The sequence below is a fragment of the Dermacentor silvarum genome, chromosome 7, assembly GCF_013339745.2.
Source record: "Dermacentor silvarum isolate Dsil-2018 chromosome 7, BIME_Dsil_1.4, whole genome shotgun sequence".
Taxonomy (NCBI): domain Eukaryota; kingdom Metazoa; phylum Arthropoda; class Arachnida; order Ixodida; family Ixodidae; genus Dermacentor; species Dermacentor silvarum.
The window spans coordinates 156,997,388-157,005,451 of record NC_051160.1 but is presented as its reverse complement, the minus strand read 5'-3'; positions in this window follow the sequence as shown (position 1 = coordinate 157,005,451).

Here is an 8,064-nt window from a genome sequence, read left to right as displayed (position 1 = left end):
GCATTGTGCGCTTCATTGCAGAACAATCACGGGAAGTTCCAGTTCCGCGTTCTGGTGTACCAACGCCTCGAATGTGTTTTCCTGCGGAAGCGTGGTGAACGCCGGCATGGTTATTTGTATGGAACTGTGGCGGATATTCTTGTTCTTTCAGCGTACCTTATTTATTTTGTCTTTTTGCTGCGTGTTTAACAGCGAAATTGCTTTCTGTCGTGCTTGCGGCGCCAAATGCTTGTGGTCACTGATTAAGTAAACTTGATGATGCCGTCCTAATAACGTAAACGTGATGATGCCGTTGCAATATCATACTTCTTGATCATGGTACCGTCACATCTGTAAATGAATTAAGCGCTTGTTAATCAATAAGTCGCCTGAAAATAATTTTACTTTCGACATGCGTTCATATAAGACAAGCTGTGCATGCGCAACGCCTAGCATAATCCGTGTCGTGTGTTGCTGCTTTAAGCCGGATAAGTTAAGTACGGCGCGCGGCGGCCCACAGCGTCTGTTCAAGCATGCAATAATTAAAACATTTAAGTACGAGTAGTAAAATGTTCACACAATGCTGCACAGATCGAACATTTCGGGCAGTGTGGTTGACACAGCGCAGACTTCATGCATGAAATTACCGTCAAAGTCCATTGGTACCAAGACAATTAGAAGGATAAAACAGTAGTGGGAAATAAACGAGGTGGAGATGAGACAGGACTGGTGCTTGCTTCAAACTAAGGTTCAATGAAGAAATGTGAATTTCAAGTAAAAGCTCATGACCAGCATCGTGTATCACATTTGTGGTACACATCCACTTTACCAGATCTGTGAACCACCTTGACCCCCCAAGACTACACAGAGCTCAAGGAGGTTCTTGATCGAGCCGTACAGTGTACACCATGGCTGAACAATGCGGCCCCGGTGTTCATCACTTGGTTAATCCCTGGGGTTCATTAAAGTATTTCTCAATTATGAGGTTACACACACGTACGGCTGCGACGGAGAGAACGACGTCACTGACGGTATGCCCGCAGTCCGCCGGTGTCGCTTGCGTTCGATGTCTCGAGTTTGCTCGGCGGCGTGGTTAGCAGCATTCGCCCGCCATTGCCGCTTGCGATTCTTTGAAAATAAATTGCTTCAAAATTAAATTTGTCCGTTACGTATCACAATGAATGGCTCATACCCCCTTAAGCAATGGTTCATACCTCCATAAACGCGGCGTCCCTGTTACGACGACAGAAGAGAAGTGCAATTCTACGCTGGAATGATTAGCGGCAACGCAGCCAGCTGTGGAAGCAGACGATGACGAGGAACGCGGGAGCAGGGGCACGATGCTGAGCGCGAGCCAGCGAGCGAGCTGCGGAAGAAGACGACGTTTGAGCCAATGCTGATGATAATAGTTTTCTGTGGACAGGTGATTTCGCCTCAAGGAGGTCTAAGCAAAAATTGCAGTTTCGCCCGAAAGGCGAAGCATCAATTGCGATAGCAAATTAGTAGAGAGCTACACGGAGTAAGGATAGTAGTTTTATCGGCTGTATAAATTTGGACACATTCGCTTACTAACTGAATTAACAAGCATGGTGTCAGCGCGCACAAGCAAACATGAATGGATCACACTAGATATCGATGACTGCACACAACCGCTGTCAAAACGCTGGCGTGAGCAAGCGCGCCAGCAGCAGCGAGTGAAGGTTCGTGCGGTCTATCGCTTCAACGGAAACTGAGCGGCGAAAGGACAGCGCCTACAAAGGTAGGACCGTGCTGCAAATCGCTTTCAAGGAACTGTGCATGAGACCGCCCGCCGCCACGCAAAGTACAAGTACGCAGTTGCTCGCAGAGCAGAAGCTGCACCCTCTCCCTCCCACGCTGCCTTCCCGCTTTCCTCCTTTTGCCTACGAGATTCCAGTTCCCCTTGCGCCCGGTCGCAAGATACGCATTTGGTGCCGCAGCACAATGTCACCCCCTCCCCCCCTACGGCCGTTCGCGCAACGGAAGTCGTCGTGTTTGCTCTCTGCCGTGCGTTCGCTGCCCGTGAAAGCGCGCGTCCCTCGAGTGCTTTCACGCGCACATGCAGCGCGCGGCAATTATTTTATTGCCCTTGGACTTTATACGGAACCTCACGGCGACGACGACGCCGACGGCAGAAATCCGCTTGGTGTGTCCATATAATTGCTATCGCAATAAAAATATTCAGAGACCTTCCCCTGTCGAGAAAATGGGGGTAAGCGAAGCTTGAGGCAACACGACGTAGTCGCAGGCATTCCGCTTCGTTTGCCCCAAACTCGGGGTCGGCGGCTCTTCGCTGACGCTTCGCCTGGGCATCGGAAGCCCTCGCGCTAGAATCGGCACGCTATAACCGCACGAGAAGCTTCGGTTACCCCCATTTTCTCGACAAGGGAAGGGCTGGTGATTTTGTCTCTTTGGCTCCCACGTGTGACAAGGGTAGTTCAAGGGCGCGTTACAGGTGCCCGAGCCCACAGGGGTCTGTGCCATTGAGCTTGGACCCTTTCTGCAGAATCACCAGGATTGGACGACATTTCAGCGTGACACCACCACCACCACCGTCGACACTTGTGAGGCAATACAAGCTTCGCTTGAAAAGTTCCGCGCCGGCTACAGTCCGCGCACACCCTAAGTGCTTTTGTTATGCGAACGTAAACGCTAGGATAATTGTAAAATAAATGTCGCTGTTTCTAGCTGAAATATTACCTTTGGCTGAGGGTTGATATCAAGAACACTCAGAAAATGTGCCACGGCATTCAGGTTTCCTCCTAAAACTAGTGAAACAAAAGCATATATTCAATAGGATCTTTACTTCGAAATTAGCCATCTTAACATGAAGGAGGCGAAAAGAAGGCGATTCCTATATTCCAGTATTCCCTGATGTCTCTTCGCGCCCTGGCTTCACTTTCGAAGCAGCATTGCCACTACAGCATTTTAACAGCGAAGCTGTTCTAAATCAACCCTTCGCCGTCTGTCCGGCGCCACAAAGGTCGCGTGACCAGGAGTGGAGGCTGGGTGGAGGAGGCGACCAATCTGAGGCCGCGCTGGGCGCAAGTAGGAGAGTCGATGGGCAGGTGTTTCTGAGCGGCGTGCCCTTTCGGATAACGAACGCAGCTGCGATGCGACTATGGGAAGACCACGAGTAGTGCGTACTACTGAGGAAGAGGCTGCCTACCGCGAACGTCAGCTAGTGAACGGACTCGTCGCTTGCTCTCATAATTGGCGCGCAAAAGAAGGGGTGGCGCAACTCGCACGCCAAAACACAGAGAAAAACGTCACGAGAAAAAAAAAACGCACTGAGAGAACCGCAAATGTGTGGCAGCACCAACGAGGCAGTGTTGCCAGGTTTGGCTATATATAGCCAAATTGGGCTACAGAAAAACAAGTTTGGCGTCGACTTCGACGAGTTGGCTATGTGGCTGTATTTGGGCTACTGAAAATCTGCGACTTGGCTTTGTTTGGGCTATAAGTGGCGCCCTAATCAACGCCCCAGAGAGTCTCTGATCGAGAAGAAACAAATCTCGAAGTCTATGTTTTAGCTGACTGAGCCGGCAACGCGCCTGTGCGTGTGTGCGTGCGCGAAATGCCTTCCGCCTCCTCTCCCCCTCTATTCTTTGCGCCGTTGTCTGAGCCGGTGGCTTTGATCTTTGATGTACTTAAACTTACATCCCTCTACACCGTGAGACACCCGATCCCCGGGCATCGGAATGAGCCTGGGAGCAGAGGGTTTTTCACAGTACACTGTACTGGCATCGCTATGCTCAGAGAAAAAAAAAAAAAAAAATGGCGGGCGATCGTGGCGCCGACATGAAAGAAGCACGGGTAGATGACACGCTCCAGTGTGTTCACGGCCATGGCTTCTTGGTGAACTATCGCGCCGGGCACAATTTTCGACCTGCTTCACGTTTCTCACGCTAAGCTTTTCTGCCATTTTCTTTTTCATGCGAGATGAGTTTTTGTTTGTGATTACATTAGAGGTTCATTTCCATAGGTTAGACTTAAGACCGAATCCTCCTCGGAGATATCGCAGTATAATCGAACCATGGGGATGTGGGCCAAGTATACATATACGAGAAAGTATAAAAAAGAATGGGAGCAAGACCCCGAGCCCAAAGTGGGTCCTGGTGCGTTTACTTATAGATGGTTTGCCCGTAACGTGACAGATGCAAGTACTTATTGTGCTAATATTGAAACATGTTTGCCACGATGCCATCAGTGCGCACGTCACATGAACATCACCCAGTGTGTTAGCTTAACCGGTGAGGTGTCGCGCTGCTGGCTCGAGGACGAGGGTTCGATTCCCTGCCAAGGCCGTCGCATTTCGATCGAGACGAAATGTATGCAGGAACACCCGTGCACTTAGATTTATGTGCACGTTAAAGAACCCGAGGTGGTCAAAAATAATCCGGAGTCCCCCACTGCTTCATGCCTCCCAATCATATCGTGGTTTTGGCACGTAAAACCCCAGTAATTATTATTAATAGCATATCAACATGGTTTTCTTTTTGACAGTAACTGGTTTTCACAGGATTACTACTGTTATCAATTTGTCGTTTACCTTTGCTCTTTGTATGCCGTCGCGGCTTCTGCCATTTCGAGCGAGTTATGTTCGGGACGTGCTCGTCGCCGCAAACGACTGCGCGCTTCTTACACTTGTGTGCCGTTTTGTGCAGCAACCGTTAAAAGTTTCACTTACACCGATCGAGACAGCGAGTGGCATCTGTGGCAACGAGAGACAGCGAGAGACTTCTTTTTAACGCATGTTCTTGGTGTGCTGGAGACCTAAGATGGCGGCCAGGTTGATGCAAATGGAAACTATATGGAGTGTGTCCCAGGTAACCCGGGCAAATATAATTAATGAGAAAACAAGATAGGAGGATGAGGCAAATAACGCGAGATATAGCGCGATACATTGGTTTTGGCTCTTAAAAAAAGAAGCCGTGGGCGCGTCATCGTCGCAGACCGCTGGACAGCTGATTTTTTTCTATGCCGTAGGCGGATGTCACGTGCAGTGGCGTAGCCAGAAATTTTGTTGAGGGGGGGGCTCAAGTTGCAGGGCGGCCTCCTCCTTATAGGCACCGGGCGCGGGATGAATTTGGACCGGTGGGGCCTTCATGTGGCGGCCGGACCGCGCGCAGCAGTCGCTGCCGTGAAACCAAGTCTGATCAAACATGTTGAGTTTTTAGGTGCACCAACAGTTACTGAAACATGACTGAAGCTCGTTAGGCCATTCAATTCAATCTTTGTTCATCGCGGCATCGCGTTTTTCAGGCAGGAAGTCTGTATATGTGCGGTCTGTAGGCAACAGCGCGTACAGTGCTCAGCAATTGAAACGCGATACTCGAATCGCATGGTCGCCAGCGCTTCTTGCACTGACTGCATGCGCTGGGGACGCCAAACTGATGCATTGTGGTGTAGAGTGAAAGCGAGAACCTTCGTAACGCATTATGACTGCATTTGGTCCCACGGCGCTCACCTGTGGCGCGAAAAGAAAAGAAAAAAAAAAAAAAAACGGCGGCAGCCGCGCTCTACCAGCGCTTCAATCGCTGGGCACTGTACATTTCCGACCCTGATTTGCTATGGTCTAGTTTCTAACGTAAATAAAAGAGCCGTTAATACGCAAGAGCTTCGTGTCCCACTTGCTTGTCTTCGCCTCCGCAATGTAACGGCTCCGGAGTGTGGGCTGTGTAGTGCCCTTGTTCGGAACCTTGATGATGTTTGATCGGATCGAGCCGAGACCGACCGTGGCGGTGCGGTCCGACAGGAATGCCTGAACATAATTGTAGGTACGCTGTCCGCAGTGAAGGGCAGCGAGGCCGTCGAGAATGGCTTCATGGCTCACATTATCAAAGGCGCCCTTGATGTCCAAGGCCAGAATGATGTTTTCTCCTTGCTTTGGGACGGTGTCAATGACTTCTTCTTTAAGTTGAAGCAGTACATCCTGGGTTGAAAGATGTGCTCGGAACCCGTACATTGAATGCGGGAGAAGGTCATTCTCCTCGAGGTAGTTTTGCAGGCGGCTAGTGATGACACGTTCGTAGAGTTTACCAAGGCAGGAAATGATTGATATTGGTCGAAGGTTCTCGATCTGGAGCTTCTTACCCGGCTTCGGTATCATTATCACCTGTGTGTGCTTCCACTCGGGGGGGGGGGGGGGGGGGGGGAGCGCGCCACATTGCCAATGGTCGTTTAGGAAGTTCGTGAGTTCTTGTACGGCGGTGTCATTGAAATTCCTGATAACAGAGTACGTGATTCTGCCCGCCCCGGCTGCTGTGTTCTGGGTGCTGCTGCGAATGGCAGCATAAACTTCGTCCAACGTTATCGGTCGGTCCAGGGTGTCGTTTACGCGACCTTGATACATCGCCCGATAGGGAGGCGGGTGATAATCACCATAGCATTTGTGCTGGACTTGAGCAGCAGCTCGTCGTCTGTGCCCTCAAAGGCGTGTATGAGGCGCTGGACTGATTTGTTTGTCTCATTTTTTTTTGTTCGAGTAGGGTCAATCAAGGCTCATAGAATGTGCCACGTGCGGGCCGTACTCAGTGAGCCTCGAAGGGTGTCGCTGAACTGGGCCCAGTTTATTCGTGCCAGTTGCTCAGCATACTGCTCACCCTGGGTGGTGAGAGCTGCGATCTTGAGCTTGAGACGTCGGTTATGTTTTCGGGTCTTCGATCTGCGGATGAGGCTTCTTCCGGCTTCCCACAGGTGCAGGAGATGGCCGTCCACTTCTGGGAGTTGAGATGTTCTCTTATTGACGGTGGTGCAACTGTCCTGAATTTCTTTAATTTGCTCGCACCAGTCAGTGAGGTGTGTGAGGTTGCCTATTGAATGCTCACTCTCGCGACGGAAGGCGTCCCAGTTTGTGATGCGGGCTTGTCCAATGGAGCGATGCATCGCACTCTCCGTAATTTGTGTACGGAGAATGCAGTGGTCACTACCCAAGGATTCCTGCAAGTTGTCCCAATTGTAGTTCGCACTGCCACGGGCGAAGGTGAGATCGGGCCAAGTGTCCCTGCATACGCTGTTGCCGATCCGGGTAGGGTTTGCAGGGTCCGTAAGCAGTTCGAGTTGGAATTTTTCGGTGGCAGCTGCAAGTTGTTTGCCTTTGACATCCGAGCGATTCAATAGGCAACCTCACACACCTCACTGACTGGTGCGAGCAAATTAAAGAAATTCCCCAGCGTTCGTCGAGAGCGTTGAAGTCCCCGAGGAGTACGAGTTCCTTTCCCTGGGCCAATTTGCAGGCACCCTGAACGAGAGCGTGGAAGTCGGTGGATTTTTGTTTCGGGGGCTATATACATTGACGATTATGATGCTTCGCCTCTCGGCTTTCTTTTTGCGCCTGAGAAATAGCTCCACTATCACATGGTCGGTGTTGGTGTCTGGGATGTTGGCAATTAAGACCAATTGCGGTTACTGCTTTGTTAATCAGGACGGCCGCCCTGCCTTCTGTCGGGCTATCGTAGGACTCATAGCCTGGGAGTATGGGTGATGTTCCAGGTTTCTGTAGCGCTATGACATCTGGTTGAGCAAGGTGTGTGTTAATGTATTTTTGGAGGAGGCTCCGCTTTTTGCGGAAGCCGCGGCAGTTCCATTGCAAGATTTCTAAAGCTTCGCCAATGGGTGGGGTTGTGCTGCCCATGGTTAATTCGTGTTGTGGGGTGGTGTGGTTGTCGGGGTGTCGACTTGCGAGGCCGATGTGAGTGTGAGGTCAGTGTGTGTTGACGCCGGTGTGGAGTAGAGTTCGGGGGGCAAGTGATTCCAAGCTTAGTCTGAGAGGGACTTGGTCTTCGTGGTGCTGGAACTGCGGGTGGCCCTCTTCCTTCGTATATTACCGCCTGTTTTGGAAATTTGGGCCTCGAGGCGTGTCTCGGGGGAGTCAAGGCGGGCTCCGAACTGTGTGAGCTGGTGTGTGAAGACGATACTGAATTGTTGGGAGAGCGCAGATAGCATTTCGCGTATCTCTTCGCGTGTGACGACGGAGTCCGTCGGGGTGGGTGTGATGTGCAGGTACTTGTTTAAAAGCAGGTCTCTGAGGCAGAGCCTCAGAGGAACGAATCAAAGGACGAAGCC